This window comes from Sorex araneus, chromosome 2 (assembly GCF_027595985.1).
Source record: "Sorex araneus isolate mSorAra2 chromosome 2, mSorAra2.pri, whole genome shotgun sequence".
NCBI lineage: Eukaryota > Metazoa > Chordata > Mammalia > Eulipotyphla > Soricidae > Sorex > Sorex araneus.
Window position 1 is genome coordinate 56,418,452 of NC_073303.1, and position 16,301 is coordinate 56,434,752.

The window sequence follows — 16,301 nt, forward strand, 5'->3', positions numbered from 1 at the left end:
CTTAAATTCTTATAATTCACATAGGGAGTTACATTGACAATAATACAGATTAAAAATGTTAAAGAAAATTACCTCATATGTCACAGCACAGCGGGTAGGGCATTTGCCTTGCATGCAGCCTGGGTTTGATTCCTCCGCCCCTCTCGGAGAGCCCGGTAAGCTACCGAGAGTATCCTGCCCGCATGGCAGAGCCTGGCAAGCTCCCAGTGGTGTATTCGATATGCCAAAAACAGAAACAAATAGTCTCACAGTGGAGACGTTTCTGGTGCCCACTTGAGCAAATCGACGAGCAACGGACAACAGTGCTATGTTACAGAGAATTTTATATTTAATTTAAAACCACAAGCATGCATTAAACTTGTAGGAGAAACTTATAATTGATCATAAGTGGAGATTTCTAACTTGGAAAGTCTGGTGAAACCTCTTCTCAAAACAGTTTCACTTTGGCTGTCACGCCAAATAGCCAAGAGCTGGCTATAGCACATGCACGCAGTCTGGGAAGCCTTAAGGGGCTGATCTCTCTGGAACCTGAGGGATCTGAGCTAGACATTTGCACATGAACAAGGGGCGGGTGTGTGGGGAGAAGTGCTGTAGAGGGCCAGTTAGCTTTTAGTTGTTTCAGCTCAGGGTGGCAGGTACTTCAAATGATCGGGATAGAGGAATCCGCTGCTGAAGGCCCCCCTGTCCTGCTGTCTTGGACATCAGACGTTCCTTTGCGGGGTGTTGGAGCTTCTCCGTACGTCTGTGCGGGGACTGGGCCTGTGGAAGCTGTGAGGTCACTGACAGGATGGCAGGCAGCCGGGTGGGCAGGAGGGACACTCCTCCTGCTGCCGGGAAGGTGGGCGCCCTGGGGTCCTGCTGGTTCTGCCTCCCTGCACTCACCCTTCTCCCTTCCTCCTTTCAGTTCTCGAAGGCACCTTCTTCTCTCTGACTGTCTGTGGGTCGCTCGGGCTAACACCCTCAGTCCTCTTTTTCAGCTCACTCGGGACATCTGCCAAATCTGTATCTCTTTCCTTCCGCTGTCTCCCAGATCCAGCTCTTCAATTGCCTACAGATTGCTTCTTCTGGGAGCTTTTCCAACACCAAAGTTAATTGGTTCAAAACTTAGCATTTGTTTTCCCCCCTCCAGCTTTGAATGTATCTTCCTTCTCTGTTCCCAGTCCTGGTGGATGCGGGCCAGCCCCTCACTGGAGTAGAGTTAGTTTTGATTATAATTCCTTAGCCATCACTGGATCACTGTGTAATCACAAAATAAATAAGTGAGCAGACGGCACGGTCTCTTTCCCGCCATGTGCATTTGGTGGCTGTGAGCCGCTTCCCCACCCCGGCCTGCAGCTGCCTGGAACAGACGCACGAAGGGGGGAACTGGGCCGCCAGGCTGGTTGGTGATCACTTGTTGCCGTTTATTCCAGTCTCCCCACGCACCTGTTCCAGTCTCTGTGGGGGCCCCATCCCAGTCTCACTCTGCCCCTCATTCCCGTCTCCTCCTGTCTCCCATGCCCGTCTCCCGTGCTCTGCCTCGCAGCCTTAGTCTCACCCCCAACTTCCAAGCATTGGGGGTAGCAAGTACATCTAGGTGAGGTAGCACGATCAGCACACGGAAGCCCTTCCATCCGAGGGAAGCTCTTCGAAGAGAAGACAAAGGTCTCCTGCAAACAGGAGATCTGCTCAAGGGCGAAATACCATCCAGGGGTGTGTTTCTCCTTTCCTTAGTCCAACAACTGTAAACATTCATCTTAACTCTACTTTTTAATATTAGCCATTTTCTGTGGACACAGTAAGAGATACAGTAAGCTTATAGGGTGGCTCTCCTGGGGACATCTCGCCATAGATCCCAGACTACAGTGCTCAGGCCAGATTAGTCTTTCCTTTTTTAGTAGTTGAAAGCACATTTGTGTGATTCCCGCCGTGAGAGAAGCCTGAGGCTGGTATGTGAAGTCTCCTGGCGCTGTGGCTGGGCGGGAAGTGATGGGCAAGGTGTTCTGGGGGCTTCTGAGGGGGGGGGACCTGCATGTAGAGCCTATCTTCCTTCCACAGTGCCTCAATGCCTCACCATTCACAGTTTAAATAGCACAGTTAAATGTATTTTTGCATTAAGAATTTTGGGACTTTTTGTCTACTAGGTCAGGTTTGGCAAGACAGTAGTAGCCAGAAGAGAGAATGGGGAAACTCAGGGTCCGAGCAAGGCCAAAGTGGAGACATCTGGGGGTCCCTGCATGGTGGAAGTGGGCCTCCAGGCCTGCCAAGCAGACCCAAATGTTCTTTTTCTTTCCCTCCCGTCACCTGACTCCGGTTATCGCTCCTGCCACTGGTCTGATGACCACATCACCCTCCAAACATCTTCATGTGGATGTCCCTCGGTATTTTTATTATAAAATAGATTGTTTTAACCACACTTTGTAGCTACAAACTGTTTCACATTTCTGTAGATGAGCTGCTTTTTAAGCCTTGTTATATTTCCAAGCACGGGGTGCTGAGAGATAACGGGTTCAAGTCAACCTCGCTGAGCGTCCAGCCCTCTAAATGCAAGTTGGGGGAAGGCAAGGAAGTACAGGCTTATCCTTTGCCAAAGTACAAAGTCGGGGGCTGTCACTAAAATTGTGTCACGTGCCAAAGACTTGTTCCCCTCCTCCCGAAGAATAAGAAAAAGTGACAATTATAGTCTGTTATCAATAGCTTTTATTAGAGAAAACATTATCCCTTTTTTCCCCAGAGTTCTCCTCCATTTCCTAAGCTATGTACATTTTACTCTATCACTGCACAGGGACAAAGGAGTAAGTTATAGATCTATTGTTCAGTTTGAAATTCAAATAATCCACGTCAAAAGAGACGTAAGCCTGAATAAAGGAGCTGCAGGTAGGAAAGAAAAATCGCAGCTTAAAAAAGCAAGGAATGAACATAGAACTTTCTGTATGTAATTAAAAATTATAACACTTAGAACACAATTACAAAAACAAATTACACCTGAATCTTTTGTGTCCAATTATGTGATTTAATTCAGCAGATTAAAGAAAACTCATTGCTCATTTTTATCCATGTGTCAAGCACTAATTCCCAATGGTATTTTTAAGAATCCATTTTTATTGTTGCAGAGAAATAATTAAGGCTATTGTAATTAATTTTCCTGTGACTCAAAAACTCTGATTAATGTGAGCACCTGCTGATATATGAGATACGGAATAATATAGTATCTTAATAAATCCTACCAATTTAAAATAATTTGATAATATGTGGCAAATAAAAAAGTGCCTGGTAAGAGAATTTCTGGAACTATTGTGGGGAAAACTAAGTATAACCAAGAATTTGTTAAACATTTGTTCATAATTTTATCTGAAGAATGTCCCTTGCTTAAAAAGACTAAATCCTGGTGATGCTGGTAGACATTTACATGAAAATGCCTATGAAATATTTAAAATAGCAGTACCTGGGTCCCTAAGGATCATGAGAATCCTACAGTAAGGACTCAGAGAACAATAGGAGAATCGGGGAGGTATGGGAGAGGCTGAGAAGTAGTGGGGGTGATGATGCAGCTCTGTTGTAGCCTCTGCTTCCAAGGTCACTGAAACATTCTGTGCCCCTTTTGTGTAGGCTCCTCACAATCTACTGGCTCACGGCACCCTCCCGTGTGCCCGGACATTCAGTAAGTCATGTGGTCAGAGCCATGCATCTTGAGTGACAGACACTTTGAAGGACTGACTTGTTGGTCAGAGTCGAAAAGTGCTCCCAGCACTCCTGTGACAAGCAATTCTAGGGAAACCTGTCCAGTGTTTTTGTAGTTGGCATGTCCTGACTTCTACATGGGCCACCTCAGTCTTCTTGGCCTTTTGACATGCTGTGGTTCTCGACAGTGCAGTGGTCCCTTGTTTATTCATGAGACTTTCTCATGTTTGAAGGCTTTTCAAGCCAAGCCATTTTAATGTATTTAGTGAGGTGACTTATTCTAAACAGGAAATGCCCATCTATAGTTGTAGCATTACTGGGATCTTCCTCCAGACTCTCTTGCTCTCATCTCTGCAGGATGCAGTGCCGTTCCTTGTGTCTGTGTTTGGGTCATCTCTTCTCTGGAAGACAGTGTTGCAGCGGAAGCCGTAGGTCACATTCAGGGCTCAGTGGAAGGCCACTCTTGGAACCTAAAGGACCTTTCTATTATCTGGAGCACATTATTGACAAGGCAGAAGAGCAAAACTCTCATCAGAGGTTTCCAGTTGTTCTTTAAGTGGTAATTCATTTCTTCTCTGGGTGTGAAAGGATAACTCCCCCACCCGACCGCCAGAGATGTGGAGACAGCTCAAAGAGTAAGAACCAAGGTCTGGTCCAATTCCCTAGATCCCACCAGGTCCTACTCCTGAGTACTGAGCCAGGTGTCACCCCAAAAAGAAAAGCTAAAATAAATGAGCCTCCATTGCTATTTCAATTATTCCTCTCCCTGGAGAATTTTTTTCTATTTTATTCTTTCAGCCAGTAGCAGATAATAATTGACTTTCTATTTCTTTTTTTCAGTTTTATTTTGCCAGGAATTGAATCAAGGACCTCACACATGCAAAGCAAGTACTCGATTGCTGAGCTGTATTTCTGACCCCCTAATCAGGATTTCTTTTAGCAAAGTGCTTTTGTACATAATTTTTGTACATTATTTTAGTAAATTGCCTTTGTACACAATAATCCTATATAGAGATAGTATTATATGAGGATGGACTAGAGCAATAGCACAGCAAGTAAGGCATTTGCCTTGCATGCAGGTGACCTGGGTTCGATTCCTCCGCCCCTCTTGGAGAGCCTGGCAAGCTACTGAGAGTATCTCGCCTGCACAGCAGAGCCTGGCAAGCTCCCCATGGCATATTCTATATGCCAAAAACAGTTACAACAAGTCTCACAATGTAGACACTACTGGTGCCCGCTTGAACAAATCGATGAACCATGGGATGACAGTGCTACAGGTCCCTAAATTAGAATCTTGGAGATTTGAGTGACCTGAGATTTGAGAGATGTTAGTGAAATCAGAAAGTCTTAAGAATGTCCAAGATTTTAGAACCTGTCTTTGGTGACCCTTCTCCAAAGTAAGCTTCACATCTGCAGCATTTCTTTAGTGAGAGAAATAATCTGTCACAAACTAAATTTGAATTTGGTGTATTGTGAGTTTTTTTTAAACAACTGTTAATATTTTTATTTGATTTTTTTCCTTAAAGATTGCATACTAAATCCTAGGCATTGTTGACCACCAAATTTTCCATCACCTCCTTAGAGGAAAAGAACATAGTAGTTATATTTCCTTTTATTACTTGGTTGTGGATTGCTCTAGAATACATGGAATTGGAGACTTAGTGGGTGTCAATGGGTGAGATAGAACCCACTGAGTAAGCAGAAACAGAAGGTTTGAACTCTGTATCCAGCCCTTCCTCATCTGTGGAGAGACCCTCGATCAAGTCTCAGATAGTGCTGCTGCTTCTGCTCCAGTTCTTCATCCTTAATTGTGACGCCCCTTTGGTGAGCATGCTTACATTTACTCAGCGTTCTATTGTTTTGACAAAGTGCTGTGGGTCAGAGCACAAAGGGATAACCAAATGGCGGATAAAGCTGCCTTAGAAGCATGAGACCTTAAATTTGGTGCTAGGCACCTCCTACATGTGCCAAGGGCAGTCCTGAGAGCACTGCAATGGGCTCACCACGGCTAAAGAAAAAAGTGTCTGGACAGGAATCAAGGCAGCAGACCCCCTAGCCCATCAACTGCAGAGGGAAGGGAGGGAAGAAACTGTGCTGGTTGTGATCAGTTTTCCATGTAAAGTAGGAATATCAGTCTGATAATTCTTCCAGGGATATAGTGTGTGCGGCCTGTTGTTTGGGATAAATATTTATGCGAGTGTCTCAAGCAAGATCTCTACATGCAGAACGAGCTGCTTTAGAAGGAAATGAGGTTTGCACATGAGGGCAGCTGTCAGCTGAATGCTAAGTGTGTTGGTGTTACAGAGATGTGAGGATCGAGCTGATGGTGGAACACATTGATTTGAAAAAAAAATTTTGTTTCTTTTTATTTAATTTAAGGGTCTTGACTTAAAGCGCCATGGCTCCCGCCCCACCCCCCCCACCACCCACAGTCACCCCCAGGGTCTGCTGCATGCAACTATAGTCTTAACTGCTGTACTATCTCTCAGGCCCTTTGATTAGATCTCTTCTTTCTATTTAAATCACCACATTATACACCGTTACAAAGTTGTTCCTGAGGGTTGGGTTTCAGTCACACAATGTTCCAACACCCATCAAAGTGCCATGATTTACAACGTTTCTGATAGGTGAGGTTTGTTTTTTTTTTTTTTTTTGCTTTTTGGGTCACACCTGGCAATGCACAGGGGTCATTCCTGGCTCATGCACTCAGGAATTACCCCTGGTGGTGCTCAGGGGACCATATGGGATGCTGGGATTTGAACCCGGGTCGGCCGCGTGCAAGGCAAACACCCTACCCGCTGTGCTATCACTCCAGCCCCCTGATAGGTGAGTTTTAAGCATACAGTCACTGTCACTCTCACTGTCATCCCATTGTTCATCAATTTGCTCCAGTGGGCCTCAATAACGTCGTCATTTGTCCCTATTGTGTGATAGGGTAACCCAATGGCATCTGCTCGCTCCAGGAACACAAAAAGCATGTTGTTGTTATGTTTTGTATATCAAATATGTCAAGAGTAGCTTGCCAGGCTCTGCCGTGCTGGGGGCGGGGGGGATTGTAATTGTGTCACTTTCTTCCAAGAGCTTTGTTTCATAGTCTCTGGATCTTGGCCATTGATGAGATCACATGGCACGGGGGTAGTTTGTGGTTGTTATGCCAAGCTACTGGAAAATGGGGGATGTGGGTGGAGGAGGCCCAGACCTGATCTGAGCAGGCTTGGAGATCACAGCCCGGGTCCTGCATACCTGGGTTCCTCTGTCGATTCTTTCACGAGTGAGGCTCATCTGAGCATGTGGAGAGTGGCCTTGAGCATGGCTGTGGCTGGGTTTCGGAGGTTTTTGGCTGCCGGGGCTCTGCTTGGGGCATGGAGGGAAACTGAACCCATCCCCCTTTAAGGGGCCCCGGTATCTGGCCCATCTTATTTTTGACACCATGCCAAACGAGACAGCATCCCTGACTCTTGACTGTGGATGGAGGTCGGAACTCCAGATTCCTTCTCTCACTTGAGTGGAATGTGATACTTCTAGCACAGCTCTTACATTTTGTGCAGTAACATTGCAGCAGGTGGGGCGCTTGCCTTGTGTATAAAAATAAAAAGAAAGGGCGCGGGCGAGGAAAGGGATGCCTCACTGCACCGAGCCAGGCCCAGGGCCTAGGGCAGCAGCTGTCTCTCCCGCCACCCGAGTTCGGTAGCCTCCAGCCGCTTCCCCCACCCCGGGGAGGTTGATGGCAAAGATGTGGCAGGCGAAGGAAGGAACGGAGCCAAGATGGTTGGTCTCACTTGCAGTTTATTCCAATCTTCCCTCTATACACTCTCCTCTGGAACTCTCTCCCTGCCCCCTCATACAGCTACCTTAAATCTCCCCGTCCCCCAGCAGCCTGGGGCTTATCCAAAGGTGTGGTTACAATCCATAGGGGGTATAGTTCTATCCCTTAGGGGAATGCCTTCACTAGGACAGAATCTCTCTTTCAGCAGGAGGACCCACCCAAGGGCAGAGTCCCATGAATGTGTTTCTCTTCTCCTCAGCCAGCAAACATATAAGAATTCATAATATTAATCATTTTGTATGGACACAATAAGAGATGCATTAAAGCTTATAGAATTGTTCTCTCCTGGGGCCATCTCAATCTCAGACTACAGTGCTCAGGCCAGATCAGTCTTTCCTATCCCTGGCAGGGTCCCAGTCTCATAATTACTATTGGATCATGACAGCATTTGTCTATGATCAAGCTCTTAACTTATAGTTAAGAATTAGGCACTTTGGCCAGGCCCATCTCGATGCCAGGGTAGCACATAACTCACCGCTTGCCCTGGATCCTTCCCGTCCCACATCGGGGACCCTACTTTGGGGTGCTAGGAACTGAGGGCAACTGAGGCTTAAGTGGAGAAAGCAGATGCCCAGGAGGGAATAATATTCGAGGCCAATTAAGTCTTAAGTTATAAAAACATAATATTGTCTTCTTGTGTCTATACAAAAAAGACATAGCTTTAAAGTAAATTATTCAAAAGGCATAAAGAGGAGAGAAAGGCAATGTTATAATATTCAGTGCCCTAGAAAGTTCTGACCTTACCAATTAACAGAGTTTGATTAGAGGAAGAGCAGAAAAACTGGTAGAAGTGGTTACAGATAAACAAAGGAATGGGAGTGACTTGGGAGCACTTTGATGGGTGTGACTGATAAACCTAAGCTCCTTGGGCAAGGGGAGCAAGGACGAACCAAAATCAGGCCTAACATATTTAGAGCTATATTCCAACACCTTGCACACATCCAACCTGGGTTTGGTAGCAGGTGCTACACGTGGTCTTTCCCACTCACCAGGAGTGATTCCCTAGATGCAGAACTAGGAGTAAGCCCTGAGCACAGCCAGCTGTGATCAAAAGCCAAAGAAAAGAAAAGAAAGGAGAGTGGAGGGGAGAGGAGAGGAGAGGAGAGGAGGGGAGGGGAGGGGAGGGGAGGGGAGAGGAGAGGAGAGGAGAGGAGAGGAGGGGAGGGGAGGGGAGGGGAGGGGAGGGAAGGGAAGGAGAAGAGATGAGGGAAGGGGAGGGGTGGGGAGGGGAGATGAGAGGAGAGAGGAGAGGGGAAGGGAGAGGAGGAGAGGGGAGCGGCAGGAGGAGAGGAGAAGAGATGAGAGGGGAGGGGTGAGAAGGGGAAGAGAGGAGAAGAGAGGAGAGGAGAAGAGATGAGAGGAGAAGAGAGGGGGCTTTGATTCATAGAATAGTTTGGTGCTTGACTGAGGGGAAGGAGCAGGAGAGTGAAAAAAGCAGATATATACAAGGGTCAAAGGTCATTGATGGCTGGACTCTGCACTTCAGGTGATAATCTTATGTTGTACACAAAACACATACTTTAATTTAAAAGCATGAAAATTTGTCTATTAATAGAGTTCACCTCTAGATAGTCTTAAAAAAGCATTTTACATTTAATTTTTTAAGGTGTTTTGGTTTTGGGGTCTTACCCAGTGATACTCAGTGGTTACTTCTGGCTTTGCACTCAAGAATTATTCCTGGTAGTGCTTGGGGTACCATTTGGAACAGCGAGGATTAAACCCAGATCGGCTGTATGCAAGTACCTGCTGTACTATCTTTCTGGCCCAACCTTAATTTTTTCTTTTTTCTAGTTTTTGAGAAAAACATTTTAATCATTGGATGAGAAATGTACCTGTATCCTTTGTCCTTCATTAGCTAACAGAGTTAACATGACGATGAACATAATCGCTTGAGTTCCTCTTTTTTTATGCTTAACGTTTTTATCTCATATGCTTTTCACACTCAAATATTTAGCAATTGTTGGACATTCATCAGAGATTAATGGAAAATGATATCCCTCTTCTAAAAATCTAGTGCTGGGGACTGGAGAACATTGGTCAAGTCAGTGAGATATGATAAGTAACAATAGCCAAAGCAATTTTCTTTTTTCTTTTTTAAATTTATTCTTTTATTGAATCACCATGTGGAAAGTTACAAAGTTTTCAGGTTTAAGTCTCAGTTATACAATGCTTGAACACCCATCCCTTTGGACTATATCATAATGGGAAAATGACACAAACTTTCATTAGAAGGTATAACTCAAATAAAGACATTATTTCTTTAAAAATCTATAAAACGGTAGCTGGGGCTGGAGCAGTAGCACAGTGGGTAAGGGCATTTGCCTTGCACACAACTGACCTGGGTTCAATTCCCAGCATCCTGTATGGTCCCCCGAGCACCACCAGGAGTACTGCTCTGAGTGCAGAGCCAGTAGTAACCCCTGTGCATCGCCGGGTGTGTGACCCAAAAAGTAAAAAAAAAAATTATGAAAGTAAATTTTAAAATAGAAAAAGCTTGTTTGTTTGTACAGAGAGAGAGCAGAGGTTATACATTTCCTGTTTTATACAACACGGATGCTTTGCGGTGGCCTTCACTCTCTGCTAAAATGTGAAAGAATTATTTACATATAAATTCCTTTGGGGCTGGAGCATTAGCACAGCAGGTAGGGTGTTTGCCTTGCCCTGGCTGACTCGGGTTTGATTCCTCCATCCCTCTCGAAGAGCCTGGCAAGCTACCGAGAGTATCCTACCTGCATGGCAGAGCCTGGCAAAATGCTCTGAATGATAGAACATGCTAGATACTTAACATAAAATTTTCTTTTTTGGTCCTGATTGTGACAATTATTATCAGCACTCTTAAAGAAGATTTTGTGAAAGAGAAAATTTGTACAACATCAAGAAGTGGTGGTAACATTGTTAGGTATAAATCACCCTGACTTCACCACAAGACTCTGGGAGCAGAGGGGACAGGTGGCATATGTGAAGGAACAACTTGTCGCACTGTCCCCTCCCTGCCCTCCCCCATCCAAATATGTCCTTCATCAGTAATCCTGTCTCTGGAAAGATGAGGACTGGTCAGTCAAGAATATCCAATAGCGATGGATCCTTGTTCATGCTTAATTGAATTCATCAGTAGCAGAAAGCTTGAAAGTAGACTTTTCCCGGCCGAAAACTTCCTTGTGACATAAATATTCTCTGTCCACTTACCTTCTGAGATGGCATTAGTTTGGCTCAAAGCTAACCATTTGCTAGGCCAAGGTGACTCAAAATTGATAAAAAAATAACAATAGGAAATATTACCTCCAAGCACCTAACTGAAACAAACTTAAAGAGAATGGATCTGCTACAAATACAAGTTGAAAAGCACAGTAAGTAAACTGCCTATTTTCAAGACTTAAAGTCTTTTAAGATTTAATGAGTTACACACAATGTTTTATTATTATGGTAAGTTAGATGCAATAATCAACCAGCACACATGAGCCCATCACATAATCTACAAGCATGATAATTGAGTGAATTTTGTGTGCTAGAGCAACAACAGAAGAACGGTGGACTGAACCCTGTTTGGGAATTGGGCCCTGATTCAGGAACTGGCATCGGTGATGGGACCAAACTCAGGAGCAGATAACTTTTAACAGCAAGAGGAGAGGATGATGAGCTCAAGTCTGCAGTGTTCAGATGATGAGTCAAATCCACAGGGCCCCGATGCACAGAGTCACAAATTGGAATCGGGAAGATCAAGCAATCATTTTACCCAAAGGGTCTGGTGAGATTTTCCGGAGGCTGCCTCAATATAATGAATTTCTCACTTGTTTTTTGTACACAGAAATTTTTTTTTGGATGAATGAATGGATGGATGATGAATGATGCCCTAGGGAGTTGTCTTTTGAGGTCTGTGGGATAGGATAATAACAGAATAGGAAGAAACTGTAGACCTGATTTTTCCACAAAGAGGTATAAATGGGATACAGAAAATAATAACTACAACAGAAATTTTCTGAAAATTAGATACCAGGAAAGAATTTACGGAGAGACAATAAAGGAGATTTTCAAAGCATGATCTGGAGAAGACCACCCCCCCCCCGTGGGAGAGAAGGTATTAGTAAAAATATGGCAGAATAATAACACGGCACAAGAGTATAGCCTAATATAGCCAAAATATGCAGTGTATCTACTTTGGATAGGTACGAGGCATAGCCACAAAAGCCAGATTTGAAACCACAATAGAAAAGGGTTGAATTTCAGGCTGAAGACTTTGAATAAAATATGTTCCAGTCATTCATCATCTTATCAGAATAGATGTGAAACTTGGAGGGTAGATAACAAATACATCTTATAAAGTATTGGATATGCGCTGTAGCATAATAATACACAATTGGCAATTCTTTATGAAAGATGAAAATACCAAAGCATCACCAAAGGAATAAAAGAGCAAGCAATTTGTGTGTGTGTGTGTGTGTGTGTGTGTGTATGTGTGTGTGGGAGTGGTTGAGCGGTGTTAAATTATGACATGAGCATTCTACGTGACTTATTCCTTAAGGACTATAAAATATAAAACAGGCACCATTGAAAGTAAATGCAAATAAAGTCTAAGTATTATGCTACTATCTTAGGTATTATGCTACGATCTGGAGGAATATGAGAAGGGAGATATAATACTGAAACTCACAAGGGCAGGAGTGATAGTACAGCCAGCAAGGCACTTGCTCGCACATGGCCAACCTGTTTATATTTCCAGCACCACCCTGAGCCCTGCCAAAAGTGAACACTGAGTGCAGAGCCCGAAGTGAGCCTTGAGCACTGCTTGGTGTGGCCCCCAAACTTAAAAACAAACAGCGACAATAATAAAACAACTCAAAGCTCAGTGGTCATATACAGATGGTCATATACCATTAGGTCATTAGGAGTCTTTTTTCCATTGTATACCCTTTCATCAAGGTGATGCAAAATTTAAGAAAAACAATATGAATGTTCTCTAGGAGCAGCATTTATAATAACATCATGCACTGTTATAAATGTTTGCCAACTAACCCTTAGACAACTTTTCGCTAACTGGAATACTTCACAGTGGTTTATGTGACACATTTTTCTCCCCCATTAAAATAAAAACACAATCTTGATTAATGGTGAAATTTTATGTTTTCATTTGTCTTATTTCCTGTAATTAGAAAGACCTTTATCCTAGAATTATTCTAGCTGTAAATTTGTTCTAATTGGTTTTATTCTAGTTTCTTCTGCAAGGGCAAGGGGCATGGAGGACTGAGGAAAAAAGAAAATGCAGAATTGTATCCAAGTGATGATAAAGGAAAGGTGAATATTTTGCTAATAATAGCCTTTGTTTTGAGAGTATGTTATTTTCAGTAGGGAAACAGCTAAGTTGGAAATGGGTGTTTTAGCAACTGAGAGTTGGGAGGTAAAGGCACGGAATGTTGAATAACTCCAGCCTTGTGTATTGCTTTTCCAAGATATTCCTGTCTTAGCAAGAAATACAACTGAACTGCCTGGCCTGGCAGTTTTCCGAACAGTGTGAGTTTACTTACACATTTTGCTTGCACCCGACTTTCACACTTTTTGGTTTCTGCTTTTCACTTATTCAACGTCTAACTTACCTCGTGTTCTTGGAATCTGTGCTCCCTAGTTCCCAGATTTGTGTTTAATCCTACCCAGTGCTCTGATCAGAGCACCCAGTTCCTTGCAGACACAAATACAGATTTGTTAAGGATTTTTGGACCAATCAACCAATCTGGCCTTGACCCTTACTTTGACATATTTCATTGCCCGGAGGCTTCAATCTCTCTCACCATTTTTATTTTGGCTTCAAAAATTTGAAGAATTTCTCAAATGTTTTCTAGGACTTTAGAACTTTCTAGCTCTGACATCTTGTCACTATAAAAAAGTTTTCCCTTAACTATTCCTGTCCCATCATAGTGTTTTATTATTTAAGTTTAATGCCATTGAGAGGACTTCCTGTGTTTTGCTTTTTTATTTTGTTTTTAATGATGATTAATAATGTTAGGGCTGGGTGGGCATTTGAAAAGTTGAACAGAGTATAATAGGCATATTTTTCATTTCCTCCCATGCAAGATGGGTGGACGGCATTAGGACTCCGAGTGAGTGCACATCTACTTGAAGACTCCTTTGGAACCATGGGTTGTGGGAAGAGGAGGGAAGCAGACACAGCTCTTGAGCACGGAGTTAATCCAGATCCCCACTTTCCCCCGTGTTAGGAAAGGGGCATAGGAAAATGGCATTAAAGCTGAAAACCAGTAGGTTCTGCCCATTCTCTCAGAGAAATCTGAGGCATCCTGCGGCCACATTAGAGCAATGAAAATTATAGGAGACTGTATTTCTATCGAGGGACCCTGATTTTAATGCCCATGGACTTACTTTGACCTTGCTGGCCTTGAAGGGTCTCTTAGATCCCAGGTACATAGAGAAGAGACAAGGCAGCTAATATAAATGTTTAGGTGAGCACTCGGAGGGCTTGGCCTAGGCGGGGAATCTCCTCAGGACTGAGTCTTGTCCTGCGAGAGCCGAGCTCTATCAGGTAGGAAACAGCAGCAGCGACACCCCGCTGGTGTTGGAGAACTGCGTGGCACTCACTGCAGGAAATCAGCCGCCTCATCAATTTTGGAATTGGTGACCAGAGTTCATTCTACTTTCTACTCTTACTGCCGAACAAAAGCAGGCAGGGAAAGTACACAGTAGGTGTGACAGCCTTTCCAATAAAACTTTATGAATAAACAGATAGCCTACCGAGAGTTACAGTTCACCAACAGTATTAAATAGTCCCTGATGAGATAGACCGTGTAGGACAAACAAAGACATGAAGTCGTCTGTTTAGCCTTCCTCTAAGATTGGGCACATTCATTTAGAAGTCCCTGATGCTTTGTGATCCTCTTAATGTGACCCCATAGACACGGGCTCAAGGATAATAGAAAGGGCCCCTGCATGCCCGTGAGAGCAAATGCAGTCATGCAACAGCCAAGAAGACTCTCAGATCTGCAGAGACAAGCCAAACCTTACCAGCCCCAGGTGTGGGTATGAGACTCAGACAGTGAAACTGCTGTCCCTTTCACCGGCCTGGTTAAGGGTCCCAGGAAACAGAAGTTGTTTTCTGCTCACGAACTTTATAGAAAATAAGAGAAAGATATAACTAAATTCCCCCACCCTTTTTTTTGGCTTTTTGGGTCACACCTGGTGATGCACAGGGATTACTCCTGGTTCATGCACTCAGGAATTAACTCCTGTCGGTGCTCAGGAGACTATATGGGATGCTTGGAATCAAACCTGGGTCGGCCACGTGCAAGGCAAATGCTCTACCCACAATTTTTTCCTATTTTGGACATACGTTCTACTCCAGATCACTGAAACCCACACACTTTTAGATTTTCCTGGATGGAAAATGATTTAAAAAAAAACACAAAATGAATTATTGATCAATTTGATTCTAAAATCTCTTCGAACTGAATTGGATTTGTCTTAAGGAAATCCCCCCCCAAAGTGGTTTTTGTGTTTTGTTTTATTTTGTTTTCCATTCCCTGCCTCAACTGCTATCCCCATAAATAATTTTGGCATTCTTCTGTTGAGAAAGACACAAGACAAAGAGAGTTTGGGGCACGAAGAACAAAAAAGAGGTGAGAAGGGAAAGAAAGTTAGCATTTGGAATTCCCCAGCATGAGAATAACTCACTTGGCACAGACCTGCGTTCTCACAATGAAAAGAACAACCGTCATTTTCATTTCCCCATGAGGCAAAACAGATGCTGTGGCTACAAGAGGTTCTCGCTCTTCAGCTGCGCAGCCATTCCTACAGCCAAACGTCTCACAGGCAAACTTGTTCCTGGTCCAGATGTGCCCCGTGGTCAGGGGCCAGCACCCTGGAGGCAGGTGGTGGTTGTGTTTGCTTCAGAATAGCAGCCAGGACATAGGGAGGCCTGGGGGGAAGAGAGGGAGGGAGGGAGGATGAGGAGACGAAGAACTGAGGCAGAGAGATTGAGTCACTCCCCTCCCCACTCAACGCTGACTTCAGCAATAATCGAGAATCTGGGAAAGGGAGGCATTGAGAGTGGCGAACGTTCCCAGAGTCCCCCTTCTGCACCCAGCTGTAGAAAGGTGACTTGGATCAGAGAAGGAATGTGTTGTTCCTCTCAACCACTTCTCTGGAGGAACTGGCAGAAGGTATGTGACTGGGAATTTTCATGCCTGTTTGTTGTACACTGAAGTTTGCAATGAAAAGGAGAAGAATTCACACTTCAGGAACTTGCATGTTGGGAAGAAATGATATATGACTTACGCCATTGAGCTCCCCGAACCCTTTTTTGAGTCTGTCACAATTGATTTTTGCTCTCACCCTACAATGTTTCCCGGCCACCATGCAATACTGCAATCCTTCTAGAATCAATGAGAAAAATGGAGGCTCTTAGCATCCACCAATTTGTCCATTCATTAGACCTGTAAATTGCAGAGACAGAGTTTAACTCGAGTCTGCTAACTGAACTTGAGACTCTTCTTGTTCTACTAGGCTGCCTCATAAGTTAAACCCAGAGCTCATGGCTCCACAGACACCCAGGAGAATTTATAAAGCTAAATCACTGGGAAAACCTAAGAGATATAGTGTAGGCGACTGTTGTGTTTAGGTCAATGTGTGCATCTGCATCTCCCGACAGGGTCACTGCTTGCACACCCAACATTCCACCTGAGCTCAGCTGTGTCTAACTCGAGTATCAGAGTTATTGCAAAGTAGGTAAAGATGCAGATTGTCATTTATTTCCTGATAATGTTTATCCAGATAAAGGTCTGATATGACAGACCTTTGCAGGACACTTTAGTTTGCC